The 26,630-nt window shown below is 38.3% G+C and overlaps 1 pseudogene; it reads left to right on the forward strand.

Annotated features, from left to right (window-relative positions):
• The first annotated feature begins 268 nt into the window (after window positions 1-268).
• LOC132098738 (palmitoyltransferase ZDHHC1-like) lies at window positions 269-26,593 on the forward strand (annotated as a pseudogene).
• The last annotated feature ends 37 nt before the right edge of the window (window positions 26,594-26,630 follow it).

Raw genomic sequence — 26,630 nt, forward strand, 5'->3', positions numbered from 1 at the left:
AATTCTGTCAAAACTGTATGACTTTCTTCTTTCCTCTTTTTCATTTTTAAGGATGTTTGTAACCAAACCAAAAAAAAAAAAAGAAACATTTCTCAAAATATATTTTATTATCTACCACAGAAGAAACAAAGCCATACAGGTTTGGACAACTTGAGGGGGATTAAAAGATGACAGAATTGCCATTTTTTGGGTAATTTCAAGTCTGCAGAGTCTAATCAAACCTGTAATATCTTAAAAATAAACATGCTGCACTGTTTTAATGGCAGGAGTGACAGAAGGAGGCTCCCCTCTCATGGATGTCTGCAGTAAGAACTTCAATCGCACAGCCCCAGTGAGTGAGGGGGTGCCTGGGAGTGCTAATGTGCCCCTGTGCTCTCGGACCAATGGTTGGAGCTGGCCCCCGCACCCTTTCCAGCTCCTGACCTGGCTGCTTTATCTCTATTTTGCTGTCACTGGCTTTGGTGTATTTGTGCCTCTCCTCCCCAAACACTGGATCCCAGCCGGATATATTGTATCCTTATTTTGCAGTTTGTCATTTTGCCTGCACAGAAGCTATTCCTGTGCACATCAGCTCTTATTAATATGCATATGTTACCCTGTAGCAGCCGATGGAAGTTGGATCTTTGTGCAGCTCTGTGTGAATTATATACAGCGAATCTTAAATTGTTGAGAGTCTCATTTTTTTGAGTAATTATCAGTCTTTAACTTCGAGATCAGTGTACAGGCATTACATTTGTCTGTCACCTCTTCATGCACCTGATGGCCATCTCCCTTGACCCTGCAGATTATAATGTCAGAGCTAAGAGTTATAAGGGACCCATGCCGGTGTTTGACCGCACTAAACGTGCACATGTCATCGAGAACTGTCACTGCTCCCTCTGTGAAGTAGATGTGTAAGTACAGACGTGTTGCTGTCTATGTCTCTATAGTTGTGTGGGTATGAATGTGTACAGATTCTTTATTCAGACTTCTGTAACCTTCTGTAACTGTAGTAAAACGACTGTAATACACACCCACTACATTTTATTCAATCTTGTTGTTTTTATTAAAATGCTGCAATAACAAGAATATCATAAGAACAAGTTGCTTAATCTTACAATCATTGACATCGAAGTCTTGAATTGGAAATTACTAAACTACTGCAGCACTTTTTTAATGCTGTAATATATAGTTCATTTGAGAAACTTTATAGTTTCATGAGCAACTTGACCATAACTGACAGTAGTGCTGGGCAATATACTGGTTCAAATGGTAAACTGGGTTTGAATTATGCAACCGGTATAAAAAAAAAAAGGCATTCTGGTAGAAGTGCCTAAGCAGTATACTATGTTACGCAGATATATTTGCATACCGCGGAATATAAAATATAGCAAGATCTCTAACAATGGACACTTTATTCCGCAGTAACGATATACATGTATGCCACACTGGCCAGCTCTACTTCAATAGTATGAAAAAATACCATGGGAGTCAATGGAGACCAGAAACTTTTTGGTTATGAACATTCTTCAAAATATCTTCTTTTGTTTTGAGAAGAACAAAGAAATTCATGGAGGTTTTTAACAACTTGTGGGTGAGTGATCGATGACAAAAATTTTGGGTGAACTGTCCCTATAAGACCTCACACAATAACAGTCTGCTTTATCTTTAATTATTAACGTACATTTAAGACACAGATGAATAAGTTTGTGAGGATACTTACAAAGACGGGCATTTTGACACATAACTATGTGTATTTGGACGTTCAAGCACATGTGTGAGAAAGAACTCAAGTTTAGTCCGGCTGTACACGCAGCTGCTTTAAGCCTGAGGTGTGTATCGCTCGTATCAGGCTTGGAAACCATGTCAGCAATTAATGTGATTAATGATTAATGTGCATAAATCATTTATAATCATTGGTTTTTAAACCACATTGCTTCCAAAAGCGTTTAAATGACCGCACAGTAAGATTGACATATTTCAAAGTCCACTTGCTGTTCCATAACTTCCACTTCATCATCAGCTTTAGTAAAATAACCTGATAGTTTGGGATTTTACTGAGTAACTCATGTTGCTCGGTCCCAAGGGCTTCAGCCCCACCTAGCCCAATTGTTAATGTGGCCTTGCGTGTCCGTCAGAGCATCTGACATTGCAAACTGCTTTAATATATGTGTTAACAACTGTCAGAATCCTTAAAAAAAAAGTTTTGATTAAACCACCCAGCACTAACTGACAGACTACTACTTTGCATCTGACAGACTGTATGAGCAAGTTTCTGAGATTACATTGTTTTCTCTGTCTTAACATCTCCTGAATTAATGTTCAGGAGCTTATGCTTAGCACTTGCACAGGATATGCTACCCTTTTTGCCTGTCCCTGTACTTAATGCATTTTGTCCAAGCATGTAACTTTTCAAGCAGCTCTTACCCCACAATCTGTAAATAACCAATTACCTGTTAACTTGTTCTTCCCAGGGGGCCTAAATCAAAACATTGCAGTGCATGTGATAAGTGTGTGGCAAGTTTTGTCCACCACTGTCGATGGTTGAACAATTGTGTGGGCAGCAGAAACTACAGGTGAGTCGTTTTCACTTCCTCTTCTCTGTCTTTCATTTCTCTGTCCTGTTGTTTCCATGGACAGCAGCTGGTAGATAGATATTTTAACTGTGTGAGTGAGTCTTTTTTAAAAAGATGGATCCTGTGACAAACTATTCAGAAAGAGATGTACAATTCAGATAAAGCATTTTATTTTATAGTCTGTCACCATATCCAGTATGCTGATGTGAAACATTTCATGATTTTATGATATATGTAATGTTTTCTCAAATGGAAATCATAAAACAGTCATGAGATCAAGTGCTGTTGCTTAGCATCACATACAAACACTCATTTCATTTGTGAGTTTCATTTTCACTGGCAGACCTTTGGGATGCTGGCCAATGAATAAGTCATGTGTGTTTTTACCTTCTAATGTAGCAAATGACTTCATTAAATGAAAATATTCAGGCAGTGTGAATAAAGTCCCTGTGGCATAACTAATGCAGCATTTTTCTTTTTTACAAGTGGCATAACATCCACAAATGCATCCTGGTAGACCGACACTACTGTTCAAAATTTTGAGGGTCAGATTTATTTATTATTATTTTTTATCTTTTATTAATTAATGAAGAATGTGTTATTGATTAAAAGTGACAGTAAACACATTTACATTACAAAAAAATTATATTTAAAATAAAAATTCAGCTTGGCCATCACAGGATTCAATTACATTTGAAAATGTAATAAAATAGAAAAAAAATCTCAAGTGCAATGTATTTGTTAATTATTTCTTTTTCTCTCTCTCTCTATTTGTGACAGGATTTTTCTCAATAGTGTGATCTCTGCTCTCCTGGGGATTGTTTTGATTGTAGTTATTGCTAGTTATGTTTTTATAGAGTTCTTTTTGGACCCATCGAAACTTCGTTCCGACTCGCACTTTCAACAAGGTAAGTGGTGTTTTGTGGGTGCTTTGAATGTACTGAAAAGTTAGTCACACTACACACAACAAACCACACATTTTGACAGATGTGTCCAGATGTCAGAGCTCTAATCTTCTGTGTTTTTTTCTATTTTTCTGTCTGCAGTAAGGAATGAGTCTGTGGTGTGGTTTGTGTTTCTACCAGTGGCTCCAGTCACCACAGCTGGTCCAGCCATTCCCGCTCTAGCAGGAGTCACCATTGCTCTGGGCCTGCTGTCTGCGCTTTTGCTGGGACACTTACTCTGCTACACTACACTATTCTATTTCCACCTACAAGGTTTCTAAGATATTTTTAAATAATGTTATCACCAGGGCTTCTTTTTTTTTGTACAGTAAAAATAATAATTTTGTGAAATATTATTACAATCAAAATAACTTTTACATTTTAATTTATTTTAAATTGTAATTTATTCCAGTGATGGCAAAGAATTTTCAGCAGTCTTCAGTGTCACATGAATCTTCAGAAATCATTCTAATATGCTGTAACATTTATTAATATATTCAATGCTGCTGTATATACTACATTGAGCCCAGTTATGCACATGTGGCATCTCACTTTGTGCCACAAGAGGGCATTCCAAGAAAATCCAGAGGCTTTCCGCCCTGTTTTTGAGATCAAACCAGAAATAAACATCCACATCTATTCTTTATAATAGGCAAGTTTTTTCCTAATGATGTGAATATTATGTTCAATAAAAAATATGCAGATATGGTTCCTATCCTGAAAGATATAATAAATGATTTGATGTTTATGGATGATATGGCAGTAGACGTTTTGTATCAGACCCTGTCTCATTCTCTCCTTTAGTGTGGAACAGACTTAGCACATATGAGTATATTGTGTGACAGAGGCATCGGCAAGAGGCCAAAAATTCCAGAAAGCCCCCTCCAGAGCATGAATCTGGGGTTCCCACGATTAATCTAATCAAGGTAAAACAGACAAACATATATTTTCAACACAGCTAAAGATGGTTATGTGCATTTTTTTTTTTTATGGTCAATGTATATACATTTTTGTTTTGTTTAAAATCACAAAAAGATATTTTTTTTTCTACTCACATAAAACTTGCAAATATATCAGTTAATTAGCTGATTAATGTCACCATTTTGTTGACAGTCCATTGAAAACAATGCAGGCTTTCAACAGATCTGTATTTCGGCTTATTTTTTGGTAATCATATATTAGTACTTGGAGCATTCATGAAATGCACAGGTGCAGGAGACATGCTGACATATGTTTAAATTAATTCTATGCTATTAATTCTATAAGAATATTTTCATCTAAATATTCTCTGAGCTGTTCTTCCTGGTGAATAAAGTGTCATAAATAAGTGTCATGTCATTATAAAACTCCCCTTTCACTAATTAGTCATTAGCGTCTGTGAAGTGGAGCAGGACAACGTCCACCAGACTTTGCAATTGCATTAATAAATTACTTAAAGGCATTAGAATAGTACAATTATTTTAAACTGTATTAATAGTTTACAAAATGTCAGATTTTAAAGCATAAAAATAAATAAATTAATGCAGCCTTAAGCCCTATTCGGACGGGACTCGTTTTCTAAACTATGTTTGAGTTTCCACCTGACGTCTGCGATTTTCATGTATCAGTTCGGACGGGACTAACATCTCCGTGTTTATTACAGAGGTTGGAGGGTCTGTTTTGTGCATCTGGGTGTCACAGAGATCACGCTCTCCATATGCGTGCATTGCATACAGTCGTTAGGATTGATTAATATTATTACACAATAAATACTAAATGGCTAGTACAGCAAAACCATGTTAATGTGTGGTTTCTTCAGTTTACCTGGTTTACCTTTTCTTTTTTTTCTTTTTGTAGTAGGCTTAACCCATGTTTAATTTTCATAAAGGTAGATCTGTTAAAACATTATGTAACTGAGTGTGCATAAATGAACGTGAGTAATCTTACCTGATGCTGATATTACAATAGCCAGTATTAACAGTTTATGTGATCTGGCCCTTGATTTTATTATTATTAATATTATTATTTATTATTGTTTCTTTGCCGGGAAGCAAATATATCAAAAATGCGCGTGGTAAGAGCATCTACGGTAATTTTCGTTGGCCAAAACACACGAGAAAACGCGTTGTGAAATAAAATATCACCGGCAATCACAGACATTCGCATTCGGACGGGATTAGTTTTCTCAGAGGATCACTGAGTTTGCTGAAAAACAGTAGGTCATTTGCTCTGGAATTATCACAGAGGTTGTGTGAGAAAAACACAGACATGGCAGACTCAGACGGGATTAAAATCACCAAGTACGTCTGTGAAACACAGATTTCTCTAACGACCCCCTGTAAAACTAGTCCTGCCCAAATAGGGCTTTAGTGAGCATAAGGACATTCATTCAAAACCATTAAAAAAAAACTTAGTAACCAAAAACTTTTGAAAGACAGTGTATGTATTTAGATATGGCCATGACTTCAAACTTCCACATTTCTGTTTTATAATGATTTAGGTTTTTCAGCCTTTGAAATACTACATATCTGTTCACAAATCTATCAGATTCCCCATGAAGGCTTATGTACTGAATATGAATACTGAAATAACAGAGCAAGTGTCCACATACATAATCATCAGGGTGGCTAGCTCATGGAAACCTAGTTGTTGTAGCAACCAGGTGGTTAAAACAACCTAGTGTGAGGATGAAATCATCTGTCCAGTTGCTTCTCAGAGCAATTAACACATTCCCAGGAAAACTTCTCCACCAGGATACTGCCAAATCCTCCCATGGGCGGGACGTTGAGCTCACACTAAACTATAGGAAATGACCTCACACCATGAGTTCACTTCCTGCCACAGAGCACATGGTTTGTGTTCAGAGGACAGTGTGAACCTGCCTTGATGCACTGCAAAAAGAGATGTTAAAAATTACACATCATGTGTAGAATTTTAACACATGTGGTGAGTGTGTTCAAGGATTACACATGTTGTGTGAAATTTTACACAATAGATGTGTGAGCTATTTTAACACAGAAATTGTGTCAGGTAATTTTACACAGAAAATGTGCTATGTCAACACATGTTTTACACAATAGATGTGTGAGCTATTTTAACACGGAAATTGTGTAGATAACTTTACACACAAATGTGTGATATCAATACTTTTTACACAAAGCGTGTGAGACAATTTTAAACTTAAATATGTTATTTCAAAACATTAAGTGCTGATTGTGGCTGAAAATGACCAGAAACGACTAATAATGTGTTAACATTACCAAGCATATGTACGGTAATCATAAAAAAAAAAGTCAAATGTCAAAATATATTTGTCATTTAATGAGTGCAAAGTACAACAAAAACTACTGCACTAACTGTAGCAGTATATACAGTGATAAGAGTAATATCAGAAACATGAATACATATTAAAAGATACAATCAGTTATGACAAATGGATGACATACGATCAGTCATATCATAAAAAACAGATGCATGAATACATGTCATAAGAAACATTTGTTTAAAATAGTTAATTGTATGAAAACCATACTTGCATTTAACAATCACAGTTATTACTAATGGATGACATGTAACAACATATAAGTCATATCAGAAAACACAGATGCATGAATTCATTTTATAAGAAACCTGTTTAGATCACTGAGATAATAATATAACTTTTGTCAATGATAATTAGTCTTGAACTTGACTTGAAATCGTTTAGAGTAAAACATCACCCAGTTTGAATATATAAGGTGATTGTTATTAATCACAACTTCAAAGATGACAATGACAGTCTGCAGTTTGACAATTTGCATTCTTGAGAAGGATTAGCTAAACAATCTTGTATCTTGGGTTTAAGTATAGCTCATCTGAATCAAAACCCTGCATTATGTCCAAAGGCCTGAAATCTGCAGTATCGGCCAGACTGATCGTTTCATACTCTTTAGTTTGATGTACAACATAGGCATAGAAATGATCATCAAAGTACTTCACTGTAAGAATTCTTACAAACATCAGGATAGACATGTCATCAGTCTGAGGTATGATGTGAATAATTTCTCCAAATAAAGGCTCTCCTTTGTTATCTGCTTTAAGAGGCATTACAGAGCCAGTTCTGTAAGTTTGTCCGTACACACTAACAGCATGGGTGACGTAGACAGTGCTGTTCAAAGTATATTCAAATCTTTTTTTTTTTAAGTTTTTTTTTTAAGTTTTTAAAGTTTCCAACTATATTAGCATGTCTTTTTAATGGTTTATGCTTTGCTTCGAATTTCATACACCACAATTGAGATATAGGTCCAAACATAAGCATCATTCGTGGATAGTGTGTCATAAAATGATGTTTGGGTATCAAGCTTCGGTCATAGAGCTTCTTGAATAGTGTGTGATGCTCAATAATGAGCTGTTTAAGAAAAACAGCAAGTCCATATGTAACAACAGATGCAAATACAATGCTGCATATCTCTCTTAACAAAATGAATAAGTGCCAATGTTCACTTCCTACACTAACAAGATCACCAACCAAAAAGGGTAATACCTGTAAAAGGCACCACATTTGCGATGCCGTCTGTTTTATTGCATTGTCAGAGGTTCTTAGATAATGTCAACGCATGTGTTCTCAGTGACATGGAAATAGGGCAGCTTGTTTAAACAGGAGTCCTCTTTAACTCCAGTTGCAGATGGATCATTAGGTAGCAGATGCTGCTCATAGTTTTCTCTGGTGCGCTTTTCTACTTTATCTTCGTCGAAAACAGTCTGCGCAGTCGTTTTGTCAATCAGGCAGAAGTGACAAAACTTGTTGGCTGAAAAGCTTTCCAAATAACCACAGAGGGAATGGATAGCTAAATTGTCAGCAGTCAAAACACAGATTGTTTCATAAAGTTGATGTCTTTGTCCTTGCATGTGTACTGCAACACCCGACCTTTCAAGTAGTCTAACTTCCTCTACCAGTGGTTCCAAAATTTTACCAAATCCATATACCTCTCTGTCCATAGAATTAAACAAAAGATATAAGTGAATATTTGAAAGTGAAGAACTATATTGCGGTGGCAGATTTTTAAAACTAAAATAAACAGCACCCATTTTATGGATTTTAGTTTTGGAGCCTAAAGGGTTAGTTGTTTCCAGGTCATCAAAATACAACTGTATTTGGAGTGCTTGAGGACATGTTCCAAACAATGGGTGAGATGTAAAATGAGTCCCATCACAATAATTGTGCATTTTCCCATCAGTTTACTTCTTACCCTGAAGGTAAACTTTTTGCATCTGGTCATTACTGAACAGAAATTTAATAGTCTCAATTACTGACACATATTGACACGTGTCTGCTGCCAAAACTTGTTTTAATTGTCCCTGTTTTCTTGCTGTGTCTGTCCTATGACCAATAAAGATTTCCTTCGGCTTCACAAGATCAAATTTCTCTTCAAAGTATTTACTCATTTTGTAAGGTGTGTCTACATCTTTAAACAGTAGTTTAGCAGCTTCAAACTCACCCATTAATGACTGGACAGACTCACTGCAAAGTGGTACCTGCAGATTATTCAACAATGTAGTTGTTGACTGTTTAAGATTATCAACAGTCCTCTCTAGCACCTCTTGCGTACAAGAGATAGTTTTTGCTACATCCATTAAAGTTGTATTTGATGAACGGTATATCTTTGCCACAAAAGAGGCAACAGTTTCACTAGGAGTGGCAGTTTGAACTGGAACATAGTCATATGCATCTGATAAACTGTGGTCATTAGGTTGAAATGTCATGTCCATGAATGTTGTTGTGGACTGGTGGTCTCTATGAAGATGTTTGGCGAATGAATTGAAGTTATGATACGGTCTTGGGCAACCATCTTGGCTGCAGATAATGGTCATGTCCTGTCCATCTGATAAGGCATGAATTTCACGGAGATGCCAAATGACTCTCCTTACTTCTGTAGATATCAATTGTCTGCACTTTGGACACTTATACATTGTGTTATTTAATGCGCAGCCTGAAGCTTTGAAAGGATTTCAAGTACCTTGGCTTTCTTGGTTGAGATGGTCACATCATAGATGTATTCAAAGAAGGTGAAGACAGAGCTCAGCTGTGGTGGATATGTCAAGTTGCACACCCAGTAAAGCTTGAATAGCTTGTCAACTGCACATGTCAGGCCATCATTTAGAGGAATGGTCACCTGGTCGTTCCTTGCAGTGATGATGTATTGTCGTGTTGGGCTTTTCAGACTGCTGATGCAGATCAGCTGTGGCTGGGTCCTTGATGCCATCTCGGAGTTATCGCAGAGGGATGCAATACTGGTTCCAGGCTTAAAGAAGATAAAAAAGATGCAATTTAAGAGTTGAAAAAGCAGCATAAAGAGGTCTAAATGTGCATGCTATACTGCATTAGTTAACATTTTTGAGTAATTATTCTTCTGTAAGTTACCACTTGTAAGTAAGACAAGATTACCCTTGTTATGTGGGAGTGTTCTAATCTGTGATTTGTTGCAGTTTCCCTGGTAGCTTACCTGCAATCAATGGGTTAATTGGTGCCACCTGAAGGGAGCCACTTAAAGTCTTGGACACATGCTCTCACTCTCTCTCGTCTTGCAGCCAGCACTGCAGCAGTAGTGTTTCTGCTTCTACAGTCCCCTTTTTCTTTTAATATTAAATAAACTTAATTTTGATTGGCAAACTTTGTTGTAGTGTCCTTTATGTTGCATCCCTAGAGCCAGGGTTGTAACATAATGGGGGCTCGTCCAATTTGGTTGGTAAAAAGCATTGGTTTTCTTTTGATATTTTGGGGACTGTATTCGTTTGTTCCCTTTGATTGAGATCATTTGGTGAGTATGGTTGTTTGAGTATTTTTGAGTATATGCATGAGTTTTCCCGGTTAGGAAGGGTGAGAGTTCCAGCTGGGTTGATTTATTCGATCCTTCCATCGGTTCACTCTTTTGTTATTTTTCCTTTTTTGTTTTCGAGGTTATTCTGGGTGGAGACTTGTTCTCTGTCGGGGGTAAGCATTTCAGAACTGTGACCATTGATTAATTGGTTCACAGTTGCTGAGGTTTTGCTTTTAAAGTCGCCTCGTGCCTGGTACACCTCAGAAGATAGATAGGAGTTAGAAGTGTTAGGCAGGTATCCGGGTGGATCTCATGTGTTTTGAGCTCAGCAACTATGCTCACTTTTTGATGGAAGTGAAAGAGGAATACTTAAGCTAGGTGAGTTAAACATTTTTTTGAGGAACTGTAATGTTTATTTGGTCCATGATCCTAACTTTAGTGTGTTAGCAGTGTTGTGTGAAGTTCCTTTGCGGACTTTAGTGTAGACTAATGCCCAGTATTGCCTTTAGATATTCGTGATTGCTTGGGGTGAGTAATCTTCTGTGGTTGGGTTAGTTCTACTTTGTTTAAAGCTTTGTTTGAGAGCATTTTTGCTGCTATTTGTCATTTTTGTAGCTGTGTGCTGTTGGACCTGTTGCGTTGGCTGAACTTCTATGTAAGAAGTAGTGTTACTACTTAAGTGTAGTTAGTGTTGAGTTTAGTAATGGCTTCTTTAGAAGATTTCCTAAAGCAACCTTCAGAAGAGTTACTTGAGTTTTTCACAAAGGATCAACTTTTGCAGTTGTCCTCTCATTATGATATTCCCATCACAAGTAGTGAGAAGCGACTGAAGGATAGTGTGAAGGAAATCATTAGAAGTGTTTTGACAATGGTATTTTGAAAGTTAAGCAGGTTTCCCCACAATCCATGACTACTCCTTTGTCTGAAGCTGCAATTGAGCTTAGGCTCCGAGAGCTAGCTTTCCAGGAGAAACAGCTAGAGGGTAATACAAAATTAAGAGAGAAAGAAATGCTTCTTGCACATGAACGGTCTCTTAAAGAGCTGGAATTAAAAGCGGCTGCTTTAACTCCAAGAGGTGATGTTTCTCCATTTGATGTTGGTAGACATATTAAGTTAGTACCTCCTTTTTCTGAGAAAGATGTTGAGAGATATTTTTCTCATTTTGAACGTGTGGCAACCACATCAAAGTGGCCTAGAACTATGTGGACTTTGCTTTTACAAAGTATCTTGGTAGGTAAAGCTCAGGAAGCTTATTCCGCTCTAAGCCTTGAGAAGAGCGCTAATTATGATGAGGTTAAAGCAGCTATATTGAGGGCATACGAGCTGGTTCCTGAAGCTTACCCCCAGCGCTTTCGAGGTTGTACAAAACTTGCTCACGACACTTATGTTGAGTTTGCAAAACAGAAGGAGAATCTGTTTGATCGGTGGTGTACATCTCAGAGGGTGGAAAGTAAGGAACATCTTAGACAACTCATTTTGCTTGAGGAATTTAAAAACTGTCTGCCTGAGGCTGTTTCTGTTTATTTGAATGAGCAGAAGGCAGTGACTTTAGAACAAGCTGCCATCTTGGCAGATGAGTTTGTCTTAACCCATAAGGTACATTTTGGTGACAAACAAGCTGAGTTTCAGGACCAGATTAAGTACAATAGGTCTCGGTTTGTAGAGTCTGTGCCCTTTGCCTCATCACCTTCCAATAAAATGACTACTAACGGTTTGATTTCAGAAAGGGCTTGTCTTTATTGTAAGAGACCAGGCCATCTTATCGCAGATTGTCCTGTTCTAAGTAAGAAACAGAAGTCTGCAAAGACTGTAGCCTTTGTAAGCCCTGTGCCAAGCCTTCCATTGACATCTTCAGTTGCTGATGTTTCATGCAAGAAAGGTGAGTTAGCTGGCTCATCATCATTTCTGATGGATGGTTTTGTGCATCTGTCTTCTGACCCTGAACACAGGCAAGCTATCAAGATCTGGAGAGATACTGGAGCTTTTCAATCTGTGATTTTATGTGATGTCTTGTCCTTCAATGAAAAGTCAGCTCAAGGTTCAGAGGTAATTGTTAAAGGTTTTGGTGGGGGATTTTTGTCTATGCCTTTACATAACATTAATCTCCAATCAGATTTAATCTCTGGCAATGTTGTTGTGGCACTTAGTTCCCAGATTCCCATAGATGGGGTGTCCTTTATTCTAGGGAATGATTTAGCTGGTGGGAAAGTTCTTGCTGTCCCTGAGGTAACCTCTACTGTCCTCAAGTCAGATGGTCCAGACGAACTTGAATTGGCATTTCCAGAAACTTTTCCTGTCTGTGCAACTACTCGTGCTATGTCTGCTAAGAGGCAAGTTGAAGCCAAACCTTTCAACAGTCAATCTGTGATTCCACTTTATGATACTTTCATGGCCCAAGGTGACATGAACTTGGCAGGGAGTGGAAAGATGTTTCCATCCCATGAACCGTTAATACTTGAGCAAAAACAAGATCCAAAAATACCATGTGAGGATGGCTGGAGTAGTGTGTTTCAAGTGGTGGTTCCAGAAGTTTATCGATCTGACATATTGTGTCTTGCCCATGATCATTGTCTGTCAGGCCATTTGGGGGTCAAGAAAACTTTGGATCGTGTGTTAAGGCATTTCTTCTGGCCTGGGGTGAGGTCCGATGTGGCTCAGAATTGTAGATCATGTCATGTTTGTCAGGTTGTAGGCAAACCCAACCAGTCTATTCCTGCAGCTCCATTACATCCAATTCCTGCCATTGGAGAGCCATTTGAACATGTCTTGATTGTGTTGAACCTCTTTCTCGTACCAAGTCAGGTAATCAATATCTTCTCACAATTATGTGTGCTGCTACAAGATTTCCTGAAGCTGTTCCTTTGCGCAAGGTCACAGCCCCTGCTATTTCCAAAGCCCTTAAGTTTTTCACAGTGTTTGGGCTACCAAGAGTTGTTCAGTCTGATCAAGGGTCTAATTTTATGTCTCGCCTTTTCTCCCAGGTGTTGAAGCAGATGTCTATTCGGCATAATATTTCATCAGCGTATCATCCAGAATCTCAAGGTGCACTTGAGAGATTCCATCAAACTCTCAAGACTATGCTGAAGACCTACTGCAAAGAGTTTGAGAGAGACTGGGATGATGGCATTCCTCTACTCCTCTTTGCAGTTCGAGAGGTGGTTCAGGAATCCCTTGGTTTTAGTCCAGCTGAACTTGTGTTTGGCCACACTGTGAGGGGGCCCTTGAAATTGGTAAAGGAGAAATGGTTAGATGTTGAGCATTCTACTCCTACTAACCTTTTGGACTATGTGTCTAACTTTCGTCTTAGGCTTAGCAGAGCTTGTGAACTGGCCAAAGAGAATTTGAAAGCAGCTCAGGAAAAGATGAAGACTTGGTATGATCGAAAGGCTAAACATCGGGTGTTTTGTTCAGGAGACCAAGTGCTGGTGCTCTTACCAATACTGGGTTCTGCATTGCAGGCTCAATATAGCGGTCCATATACCATTGATCGGAAAGTTGGTGAGTGTGACTACTTGGTTAAGACTCCAGATCGTAAAAGGAAAATCCGCTTGTGCCATGTGAATTTACTCAAGCCTTACTTTGACCGTAATCAAACAGGGTCTTGAGAGATCAAGGCCTTGGCTACACTGAATGCTCCATCTGCTGAGACCGTAGAAGGTGTTGCTGTCTCTGAGATTGCTCAGAGTAGATTGCCAAATTCTAAAATCTTGGCTGATTTAGACATTCAGTTGTCGTATCTAAATCTCTCTGAGCGCTCTGATATTATTCAGTTAATTGGTCAATACTTGGCCTTGTTTTCTGATGTTCCATCTTGTACCAATGTGTTAGAGCATGACATTGATGTAGGCCAAGCTAACCCTATTAAGCAGCACCCGTATAGGGTGAATCCTGTTAAACGGCAGCTTTTGCGTAAAGAGGTAGAGTATATGTTAGAACATAACATAGCTGAACCGACTTTTAGTGCTTGGAGTTCACCATGTTTACTAGTTGAGAAACATGATGGTTCGTTTCGATTTTGTACCGATTTTCGTAAGGTAAATGCTATCACTAAGCCTGACTCCTATCCTCTTCCACGGCTAGACGACTGTATTGACCAAGTAGGTTCTGCATCTTTTGTTTCAAAGTTAGATCTTTTAAAAGGCTACTGGCAGGTTCCACTCAGCCAGCGAGCCCGTGAGATCTCCGCTTTTGTGACGCCGGACAACTTCTGTCATTATAAGGTTATGGCATTTGGAATGCGAAATGCACCTGCTACTTTCCAGCGTCTGGTGAATAGGGTGTTGGAAGGAGTTGCAGGATGTGAGGCTTACCTTGATGATTTAGTTATTTATAGTTCTACCTGGTCTCAACACTTGGCCCAGCTCAGGGATGTTTTCAAACGGTTAAAGGCTGCAAATTTGACCTTGAACCTCTCCAAGTGCGAGTTTGGGCAGGCCACAGTAACTTACTTGGGTAAAGTTGTTGGCCACGGTCATGTGTCTCCAGTGGGAGCAAAAGTGGAGGCCATCGTGAACTTTGCTGTACCATCATCTCAGCGGGAACTAAAACGTTTCCTGGGTATGGCAGGATACTATAGGAGTTTTTGCAAAAATTTTGCCACTGTTGCTACATCTTTAACTAACCTGCTTAGTCCTAAGGTTCCTTTTGTTTGGTCGGAGTCATGCCAGGTGGCCTTTGACAATCTGAAGGCCTTGTTGAGCAGTTCTCCTGTTCTTGCTGCCCCTGATTTTAACAGACCTTTCAAGCTAGCTGTGGACGCTAGTGACTTCGGTGTGGGTGCAGTTCTTCTTCAAGATGATTCAGAGGGAGTTGAGCATCCTGTGTGCTATTTTTCAAAGAAATTTGATATCCATCAGATATCAGATTCTACCATTGAAAAGGAAGCTTTGGCCCTTATTCTTGCTCTGAACCATTTTGATGTGTATGTTTCATCCAGTGTTTCACTGATTGTGTACACTGATCATAATCCCCTAGTGTTCCTCCATAGTATGAGAAACTCTAACCAGCGCTTAATGCGATGGAGCCTGTTCTTGCAGGGATATGACCTTTCAGTCCGCCACATTCGTGGAAAGGACAATGTTTTGGCGGATGCTTTGTCAAGGTCGTAAGTGCTTGTTTATATTTCATGTACTTGAGTTTGCCACATGTTATTCCATAGCAATGTTTTAAGGGTGGGAGTGTTATGTGGGAGTGTTCTAATCTGTGATTTGTTGCAGTTTCCCTGGTAGTTTACCTGCAATCAATGGGTTAATTGGTGCCACCTGAAGGGAGCCACTTAAAGTCTTGGACACATGCTCTCACTCTCTCTCGTCTTGCAGCCAGCACTGCAGCAGTAGTGTTTCTGCTTCTACAGTCCCCTTTTTCTTTTAATATTAAATAAACTTAATTTTGATTGGCAAACTTTGTTGTAGTGTCCTTTATGTTGCATCCCTAGAGCCAGGGTTGTAACAACCCTTTAAATGTGTATGTAGAAAATATCAAATTCAAAAGTCATAAAAACAGTGTTATACATTTTGTACTACCGGTATTTACACATTTTATGAATTGTAATAAAATCCTAAATATTTTAACTTTTTTTTTTTTTTTAAATTTAATAATTACCTAGTTACGGCGGCCGTCGGATGCAAACGACCTGCAATTTATGACAACGCATGAATTTGCAGTGCAATTTCTAAATGCTGTGCATATGTTGTCAAATTGATGTTTTCTTAAGTTACGTGTTTTGTCTATCTGCATGTGTTGTCATAAATTGCAGGGCCACCATACCTAGTATTTCGTTGGCTCTTACAGACATCATTACGAAACATACCGGTACAAAATCAATCAGGAATGTTATTGCTGACTTCACACTGCAGCAACTTCCGGGCATTGGTGGCAGAAGATGTATCAGAAGAACCAGCATAGTGTAGCACTTTTCATCTGAAAATTTTAATGAAAACAGATTAAAGCTACAACAAATATTTCCAAGTAGGATTAAAAGGATTAGATCATGTGTTTTTAAACTGGGGTTCAAAAACTGAGTTAAACCGGCTTGAACTGGGGCTGTATGAGGTAGCCTGGCCACACCCACCTAGATCTCCTTTCAGGGAGAAACTATTCTGGAACACCATCATTCACTAAGTTCCCATCAGACCCCAGACAGGCTCTGGTAGTACAGATGTAGCAATGCATCAGAAATTGCATTCGGAAGAATGTGTACATTTATGTACAGCAAAGGTAGGTCTACATACTGACCGTTGATGCTGTTTATTGTCAAGTTTGTAAAATGTAGGTAAAGTAGGAAGTAATGTTCGGAATCCCTGATCAATGTGATTGGTTAGGCTGAACCAATAATTTCAAAGTTAACCTAAAGTATACCCCCATCATGATGTTACCGTTGGAAATGTTTCCCCAATCATGAGTCCCCAGACTATATTTACAAAGTAAATGAGTCTGGTTTTAACCAGGCTATGTATGAGGTGCTTATCCATAATCAGCGTATTACCAACATGAATTACACTGATAAAGGACTAATTAATATTATTGGTACGTAGGAAATAAAGCAAGGGTTCCTACATCAGGGTATATGCAGGAATCTTGAAGTTAATTTTAATACCTTTTCGAGACTTTTTCAAGACCACCTCAATATTTTTTAATACCTTTGAGACATTGCATGCCATATCATTACACACATACACACACACACACCACCACATACACACATACCATCTGTCTGGTCATCCATCCCCTCCGTAAGTGAAGCAACACCACCTTTTTCCAAGGCAGCCACTGCTCTCAGCTTTGGAATGATGGTTGCTTCCCATTTTCTGATGAACTGGTCTGTCTTTCCATCTGTTATTTTGCCAAACTCGATATCGATCTTAAAAAAAAGAGACTTCTTCAGAATATATTCTAAGTCAACAGTGTTACTAAGAGTATCAGATCTTTTACAATGAGAAACCTACCAAACTTGGCATATCCAAGAAGCGTGGGTTTTCGTTGAAGATTTCAGTCAATGTAGGAGTTGCCTTTGATATCCACGATCTGCGCCTGGTGTATGTATTCTCCATTGCGGATTTGATTGAAGGAATGTTCTCTGCAGAGGGCCTGAGTCGTTTCATCAGGGTGATCCACTCACCGGTCCCACTGCTCTCCCCCTGGTCCTGCTCCGATCTTGCTGCTGTGTCTAGGGCTGCAACAATTAATCAATTGTTGTTGACCTTAACAGTAAATTAATTGCCAACTTTGTTGATAATCGATTAATTGGTTTGTGTATTTTTTTTAGTAAAATACATAAAACTTCTTATTGTAGCTTCTAAACTTGAATATTTTCAGATTTACTCGATTTACTCCTCTATGACAATGAACTAAATATTTGGTGTGTGGACAAAACAAGGCATTTGAGGACAAAATCTTGGGCATTGGCAAACAATGATATACATTTTTTCACCATTTTATTGATCAAACTAGTTAATTAATCGAGAAAATAATGGGGAGATTAATCGACTATGAAAATAATCGTTAGTTGCATCCCTACCTGTGGCACACCCTTTGTTGCGTTTTGTGTAACGCCGCTGACCTGCTTCAAGCTTTCGCCGAATGTTACGCAGCCTCATCTCCAAGAAGCCAGAATGAGACGATGGATCATAAAAATGCTCCTGAAGACATGAGAACAAAATTGAGCACCTACATAAACAGTCTAATGACATAACTGTAAATATAACACAGTACATTTTTTATCAAGACACATTATATGCTACTTGACAACTGTCAAGGGATGACAAAAGACACCTGCAAAACATTTACTTCCAGAGTTTTAAACACAAATTTGGCTGTTGTTTTGGCCTTTTACTTACAAATCCATCTCCATTGCCGTCAATATGAACCCTCAAGGATGGGAAAGTTGTGATTATACCCTTTGCAAGGGCGAGCTTTTCAGCACTTGGTGGGTAACTGTAGGGGGACAGAGAAGAGAAAAATCCACAGATACTTAATTCCAATCAGGCCGGAAATGTTGCCATTTTAGCTTCAGTGTCGAGTTTATATAGGCTAGTTTACACAGTGCTGAGTTTATATACTTACAATCCATGCTTCTCCACCAACTGACTTATGCATACTTTGACAAGATGTCTCCTGGACTCAATTGTAAGTGTTCCTGTTCTTTTGTGTTCCTCAAGTATCTCTGGTTTTTTGCTCTGAAGTAAAGGCTGCAGGCCTCCCGGTTCATCTGGCACTGGAACATGCTATATTTATGAAAGCAGAGGGAAATGGAGGTGACTTTTACCATAAAAATACTATTATGTTCAGCAGAGCCCAGATATTTATGTTTTGTGCCCCTTTAATTCAACTGAATGTAAAGCAACTAATAATATGTTGAAAGACAAACATGTTGACAGAGGGCCAACATGGTATGTTACTTATTGCATTGGAATTGCATTAATTTAAGGTTAACATTACTTGGTACATGGAACAATACAGTGACATGAATTTCAAATCCTACTGCCCAGTCCTAACAGAGCCCTAAACAACACACAACAATGCATTTACAGTTTCAAAACAAAATACCTGTATTTGACAGGCCTCTCCAGCATTTGTTTGGTGGTGTGGTGCTTCTGCGCTTGTTCTGAATATTTGAAATCTGTCAAAGTTCTGGATTTCTACGTTTCTGTCAACATCAATAAACTCTTTGAAATCACTATTGTGTTTTTGAACTCTGTTAAAAGCAAAACCTGGTTGCTCGGACATGGCTGTATTAATGAGATGTTCAGCACTGTTAACAGTGTAAATTTTTCTTGAGCACTCTTTTTCATGTTTAAACAGAGTAGCCAGAACTTTGACAGTTTCAGATTCAAGAGCAAGGTCCTGGGGAAAAAGAGAAGGTGGGAAATGATATTTACTCTTTATGTATAGTGTGCTGTGTGTGAATAAATATCAATACACTTATGTCACACGGTTGCCATTTTTAATATTTTATGCGTAAAAACGAGGCTTAGTTTTGGTTGTGAATAGGGCTGCAACTAACGATTATTTTAATAATCGATTAATCGGGCGATTATTTTTACGATTAATCAATTAATCGGTTTATGTACGGTTTATATTTTAGTTTTGCCCCCCCCCCCCCCCCCCAAGTAAATTATTAACAAAGGGTCTTTATCATTCAATAGACTTTTTAGAGATTTTAACCAGTTTCCATTGTCATATCCACATCAAAAACATACCTGGAGTTGTGTTTTATTATGTGTTAGTAATCCTTTGTCGAACTCTTCTGCAATCAAAACACTGACCCATACGTACTCTAGCAAATTTCACAAGGAGATTTCAAAAACAGAATACAGATGCAGTAAATTGCATTTTATTTTTTCCTGTAAACACGCAGCTTATACCTGAAAAACAGCTTTATAGATTATGCTGTGAAATCAATCAGAAAGTTGAAAGTAGCTCAACTCTATGGTAATGAGCTATAACGCGGTTCGAAATATACGATGTAAACTTTCGTTCCTACCAAAACATTAGTTCCGAGAAAAAAATATTAATTGCAGAGTTTAACCATCATAGAGTGAAAGTGTATCATTTGCATGTGTTTTTAAGTCCTGTCAATTTAACAGGGCGCGCTTGACAGGGCATATAAGAACAAAGAGAGAGCGAGAGAGCGCGAGCCCCGGGCACGCACGCGCACTCACCCGAGTGCTGTCTTGCTCTCTCTCTCTCCCTCCCTCGCGCATATTAATCAAAATCAATTGATACGATGGTGTCGAAAAAAAAAACTCTCCAGTGATGAAACGTTTTCTTTGTTGACAAATCTTGCGCGATATCCTAAACTGCCGAATGCTGCTTCGTTCTATTAGTTCGCTTTTTTCTTTCTCGAGCTTACTCACTCCACTGCCGCCTGCCTCCGCCATCTCGCTGAAATGCTGCAGAGACGCTGTGCGGGAAGCACGTGACATAAAACAAGGCCAACTATTGGCTATTCGCTACTTCTCCTGCTGTACTGGCTGAGTAAACCCTCCGGTGGCTCATTACTGCCACACTTTGGTCACCGCAGATTTAAAATATGCACTAAATGAGGCTCTTACGGCAAATAAAAGTTATTTAGCAACTAATCGATGACTAAATTAGTTGACAACTATTTTAATAATCGATTTTAATCGATTAGTTGTTTCAGCTCTAGTTGTGAAAAGTTCAGAAACTCGCTGTGCTCGCGCGCCACCCGGCGAAAAAGAGAGAAAGAAAAAGCATGAGAAAAAGACGTTGTCCGTCGCTGTCTAGAGGATAACAGGCACGCGGTAGCGAGTCATTTAAAAACAGCAACAAACATAATATACACAAAATAAAGTCATTTGTTCAAATCCAAAGCCTTTTATCTACAGATCAAGCATTATAATGTGATTGGAGAAAGTTTTACCGTGCATCCTGCTGTAATCGGACGAGGCGCGCGCGCTGTTTGAATTCTGAATTGAGAATGATTGACAGTCGCAGAGGAGGGAAAACGAGTTTCCGTAAACTTTAATTTAATGATGTAAATAGACTTTTGTACCTCACACTAAGCTATGGAATGGCTTCAGATGACTTTGTGAAATAATAATCAGACCCAGGTCACCCAAACTGACGTGAAAAAAGTGGGAGGCGCCGAAAAGCGCGCTGTTTGCATCCCAACATGCAATATCATTCTAGCAATATGTGAAATAAATAACCTACAAAGAGCCATTTATTGCCAAATAACGTTCAATATTGAAATATGGTTTTGTACCTCAGTATTTCTTTTTCAAAACTCGATGTAACTTAGGCCAACAGTTAACATAGACTCATTACAAACTTAGCTTATACATATCGGAAGATTTTTTTATTATTATTATCAGCTCGCCGAGAAATGTAAATGCCACAAAATAATACAAAAATACTTACATCGGTCTCCATGTCTGACTGCATCGTTATTCCCACGCATAGTGACTGAGTAAAAAGGGCGGACGGAAACAGCTTTCAAAAAGACAGTGGCACATGATGTGATTGGGCGACACAGAAACAGCCGTTAATCTTGTAAATTCGATATAAAATTGGTAAGAATATATTTGTTTTTCGTCATGATTTTTATTAATTGTACAGCGTTTCATATCTACCAGATAAAATATGTGTATTTATTTCCTCTGCCAACACAAATGTTTTCCCATCAGTAAATAACACATGTATGGTGTCAAATTATCCAGAGCGGGAGAAAAAAAAAAAGTACACATTGTGTGCTAAAATCTACACAAGATGTGTCAAAATGCTATCTACACAGTCACATGTGTTGTTTTTTGACACATCTCTTTTTGCAGTGTGGATCTTTAGCACTGTGTTTAAAAATATGGCTTTAAGCAGGCATGACAGTAACATTTTAAACTTTGACAGTATAATACTTTTTGACAATCTAATAAATACAATCCAATAAATACTGTTCTTTTGAACTTTCCATTTATAAAAGAAATCTTAAATAAAGAATCAGTTTAATATTAAGCAGCACAATGGTTTTCAACATTGATAATAAAAATACATGTTTGAACACCAAATCAGCACAGAATGATTTCTGAAGTGCTATGTGACACTGAAGACTGGAGTAATTGCTGATGGAAATTCAGCTTTGCCATCACAGAAATAAATGGTTATTTAAACTGTAATATTATCTTAAAGTATAAAGAAATGTAGCTTTGGTGACCATAAGCATATTTTAGACTTAAAGTTTAACCCCAAACTTTTGAACAGTATGTGAACAGTTAAAATGAAGTATGTAACATACAAAATACTTTCACTATTCTAAACATGTGCTATCTCTTACCTAGAGAGGTTGAGATATTTGTTTGTATTTTCCAGAAGGGTTATTTAAGTTGACCCCAGCCTTAACTCAGTAGTACCCTTCAGCTAGTTTGAGCAAATGTAATATGGGTAAATTATTTTTGTCAGTAATTTATTTATTTATTTTTTCTTAAGGTTGTACATCGTGGGGTTAATTTGAAAGACAATCAGTATCTAATGTGGATCATATGATGCTTTTGTTTACAATGCAACAAGTAATGTTTTATGTGGGACCACTAATCCTTTTTGAAGCAATTGTAATGTATCTCTGATATGCCTGCTAACGCTCTCTCACCATAATTTAATTTCTATCATTGTTTTGCTGCAGCAGCAGGTCAGTTATGGCGGGACACTCGGCTACACCAACCCTGACATGGAGGCAGAGGATCCAACCGGCATGAGCTCCCAAGCGTGAGTTTTGTCAGCTGGATTAATAAAATGATAGCATACTTAAAAATATTACATGGTCAATGACTCAAGTTATGTTATGTTATGTACATTACTGTGCAAAAAGTTGTAATATTAATTATTTTTTTCTTTAAATGCCCACTGCTATTATTGGCTAACAGTTATGTACTGTATGTTTGACAGTTACCTGTAAGTCCTTCACAGATGGACGCTGCTGTGATTTAGGTCAAAATGCCTAAATACTCAGTTCATATCAAACGATCCGTAATCACAGACGAAGCAATATTGACCAAGTAAAAAAAGTTACTCAAACTTGTGTGTTGTGAGATTACTTTCGGATCCAATATAGTCGCCACAGCATTGTCTTTTAGTTTCGAGCTTTCCACAAATCCTGCGTTGAATTGTGTCTTGTTTGTAAATGAATCTGGGGTAATATTAGTTGAACAAAGGAACAAATAAAGTTCATCCACGCTTTCCTAAAGGTGTTGACTGATTCCCTTTACACTGACCCAAAAAATACAGATAACCTCATTTATTTTACTGGCCAATTATGGTATCATGACAACCCTTTGAGAGCTCAGCTGGAAGGGAAGAAACGACACTAATGCTTTTAGTGGGGCAGTTAAAATGTGAGCTAGAGCATCAGTTTCAGATTTTTTTTTTTTTTTTTACTTACTTGATTTTTATATCTGGAAGGACTGATCCATTAGTTGACAATGTAACAAAAGTGATGTGATATACAGCCAAGTATGGTGACCCATACTCAGAATTCGTGTTCTGCATTTAACCCATCCGAAGTGTACACACACAGAGCAGTGAACACACACCCGGAGCAGTGGACAGCCATTTATGCTGCGGTGCCCAGGGAGCAGTTGGGGTTCGGTGCCTTGCTCAAGGGCACCTTAGTCGTGGTATTGCTGGCCCGAGACTCAAACCCACAACCCTAGGATTAGGAGTCAAACTCTCTATCCAAATTTTACAATAATCCATATTTTTCTAAGGTTTTTGTTTCATTGAGAAAGCCCTGTTTCATTTGTTACCTTTTCAGGCTCCTAACTGGACCATGTCTGCAGAAGCAGTTACTGTGGCCTGTTTTGCTCATTTACTCAAAAAGAAACAGAGCATAACAGCGATTGCAAAACAGGCTTTCGTACAATTTTACATGTCAATGGGGCAGGATTGTTTCCCATGGAATTTCAATTTCCAGCTTATTATGCAACATTAAACGCCTCCATGGTAAATTGTCTATTCAGTAACAGACTTTAATTGTTTTCATTGAAAAAAGTAATGAAATTATGAATATGAAGTTCTGAAGTATGTGAGATTATAATAGTCTGTACAATAAAAACGATTGTTAGTAAGCTAAGATATAAGACTGTTTTTTGATCACTATTGTATGTTACACTTCTTGTTAGTCGGGAGTGTCTGGGACAGGTTTGAGCAGTCTGTGTAGCAGGAAGTATGGATGTATTATTGCATGTGGACAACAGCCAACAGTGGCAAAGCGATGTGATGTCCTGTCAGACTGACGGTGATGAGTGATTCCATAGAATTTCCTAAGTTTGGAACGACTTGTCATTACTTTTTTTTTTTTTTTTCATTTGGCTCTTGGAACTTTTAGCAGTTATAGCAAAAGATCTTTGAAGACAGTGGATGCATCTTCTTTTGCAAAAATGTTGTCTATGGTATAACATCTGAAGTAAATAAGTGAATGTAAAATTGTTGTTTGGTCATTTGTGCACAAGCTTTGAGTAATGCGCGTCTCTCCGCAGGCGTTATGGCAACGGCCGGGTCAGAGGCTCTTCTGAACACATGGGTGAAGAAGAGCTCCTCCCTGCTGTCCTAACAGAGAACAAAGCATCTCCTCACCCTCACAAACACACACAGGTGTGACACATTAGCACACACACCACAACCTGCAGACACACAACAAATTAATACTAATTTTAAGGTCTAATTATACAGCCAGTGCCCTGTACACTCTACTTGCATTAAACATCTGTCTCCCTCATTATGTGGTAAAACGGTTTAATTTATTTCCATAGAAAAAAAAGAGGAAAGTGTGCAAACTTGCAGTTGAGGTAAACAGTGACAGGTCTATTGACCCCAGCACCACCAAAGGCATGCCAAAGACTTCTGCTGAGCAGGGCAAGACACACGTACATGATCAACTTACGTCTATATCATCTCTTTGCTTTTCACTACTGTTCAAAGTTTGAGGTTGATTCTCAAAATAAGCCTGTTATGCTCACAAGGGCTGAAACGTCAAAAGAACAACTTTTGTTTGAAATGGTGATGTTTTCTAACTGTGTAAGTCTTTACTGTCACTTACTGACCCAAAACGTTTGAATAGTAGTGTATTTATTTATTTAGCAGAAATTTTTATCTAAAGCAATTTACAAAATGTAGAATAGAACAGAGTGATTCATTCTAGGAGGCTGAAGATCAGAGTACAGGCCAGAATAGAGATGAGAGTAATAGAAATAGTAAAACAGTTCCTGGACTTATAGGTATACAACGCTGATATTATTCGTGCATGTGTTTTATTAGTTCAGGTGCCTAAAATTTTATAGCTACATGTTTATGTTTACAAACACAGTGCTGCAACATATTAGCAGCATATCACATACCGAACATGAGAACTATGATAGAATGTAGACTAATCCTAACAGTGCGTCACTGGTTTAGGAGATTAGTAAGTTATGGAAGACGTTGCTATGTTATAATATTAAACAGGGTGGTAGATCTGAATCACTGAACAACACCCTGTTTGCTTTAGACTGAAGAATAGCAAAACTATAAAAGAAGAATAAAACATTTGTTCATAGAGCAATTGTCTTTCCCTGATTTATAACTTTTATTTTAGCTTGTGTTGCATTGTTAGTTGTACGTAATTACTGTGTTTGATTAGTTCTGTTCTCCTGAACTGCCTGTGTGCCTTGTGCAAATATTTCATCTAGTAACTATTGAAGCTTATTTCTGCCACATAAAACATCCATTAGTAAATCATAATTCTGACATTAAAAATAATAATGACAATGTTGAAATTATGACGCTCATTGTGATTAAAAGTCAAACAACTCCTTCAACTATTTTAAGTTTATCTCATCATTTTTCCAGTAGAAATGTTGAGGAAGTTATAAAAGTCAAAATTATGAGAAGTTTCAACTTTTTAAATGAGTTTGTCATCATTTAGAATTCTCCGAATAATTCTTTCATAAAGTAGAAATTTGGATAAAAAGTGACAGTTGTAATTATGAGGAATTCATAGAAGTCATAAATGTTTTTTTAGCTTGCAGAAATGAGATTCCATGAGCTGCTTTTATTCACAAGTTTAGTTGTTTGAGTTTAGCATGTATTTTCCCAGTATAATCTTGTAAAAATATTAAATTGAATCGATTCTGAAATAAGTGTAGCAAATGCTTTTAAAAAAAGTCCTTGTGGTGTTTTTCAGTGCTCTTGATATTGGTGAATCAGAGTCTGAGTTACCTTTGTGGTTTGTGTCTGCCCTTTTACACAAATAGATTCCTCTGTAGCTGCCACCACTGTCTCCTCCTCTCTTGGTCATCGCTTACCCTTCCCAGCATTCCCCCTGCGGGCCTCCCTCCCCCCTTTTGCACCCATTCAAGCCGCTGGTCTCCCTGCTGAGTATCATTTTGACTCTGCAGAATCACTGGAGGAGATCCCTGTAGCAATGGCACGGCTTGGCAGTGCAGCCCTGGCCGGCACTATTAATGCTGCTATGTCTGCCACCAGCTATTCCTCTTCTCTCCAGTGTGCTTTGCCTTTCCCAGCAGCTGGACAAACTTTACCCTCCCCTCAGCCCAGGACCAAGAGGAAAGCAGCCGTTCGTAAAGCTGGAGAGCAGAGGTTTGAGATGGTATCCCATAATCCATCTATGTTCGTGAGTCGGGAAAGCAGAGAGCCTGCCATGCCCCTAGAGGGCATTATCACAGAGGAAAGTCCCCATGTGGCGAAACGCAAACAGACAGGCAAAAAGAAAAATATGGAGGACACTAAACCTAGCATCAGTGTAGTGACTACTACAGAGTCTCATGGGGCACACAATCGGCTTTGTTTCTCCATTAAAAAACAAAAAAGATGAGAATAAAACTGATGTAGCACTCAGAACCTGATGCAAC

Source organism: Carassius carassius, chromosome 2 (genome assembly GCF_963082965.1).
Source record: "Carassius carassius chromosome 2, fCarCar2.1, whole genome shotgun sequence".
Taxonomy (NCBI): domain Eukaryota; kingdom Metazoa; phylum Chordata; class Actinopteri; order Cypriniformes; family Cyprinidae; genus Carassius; species Carassius carassius.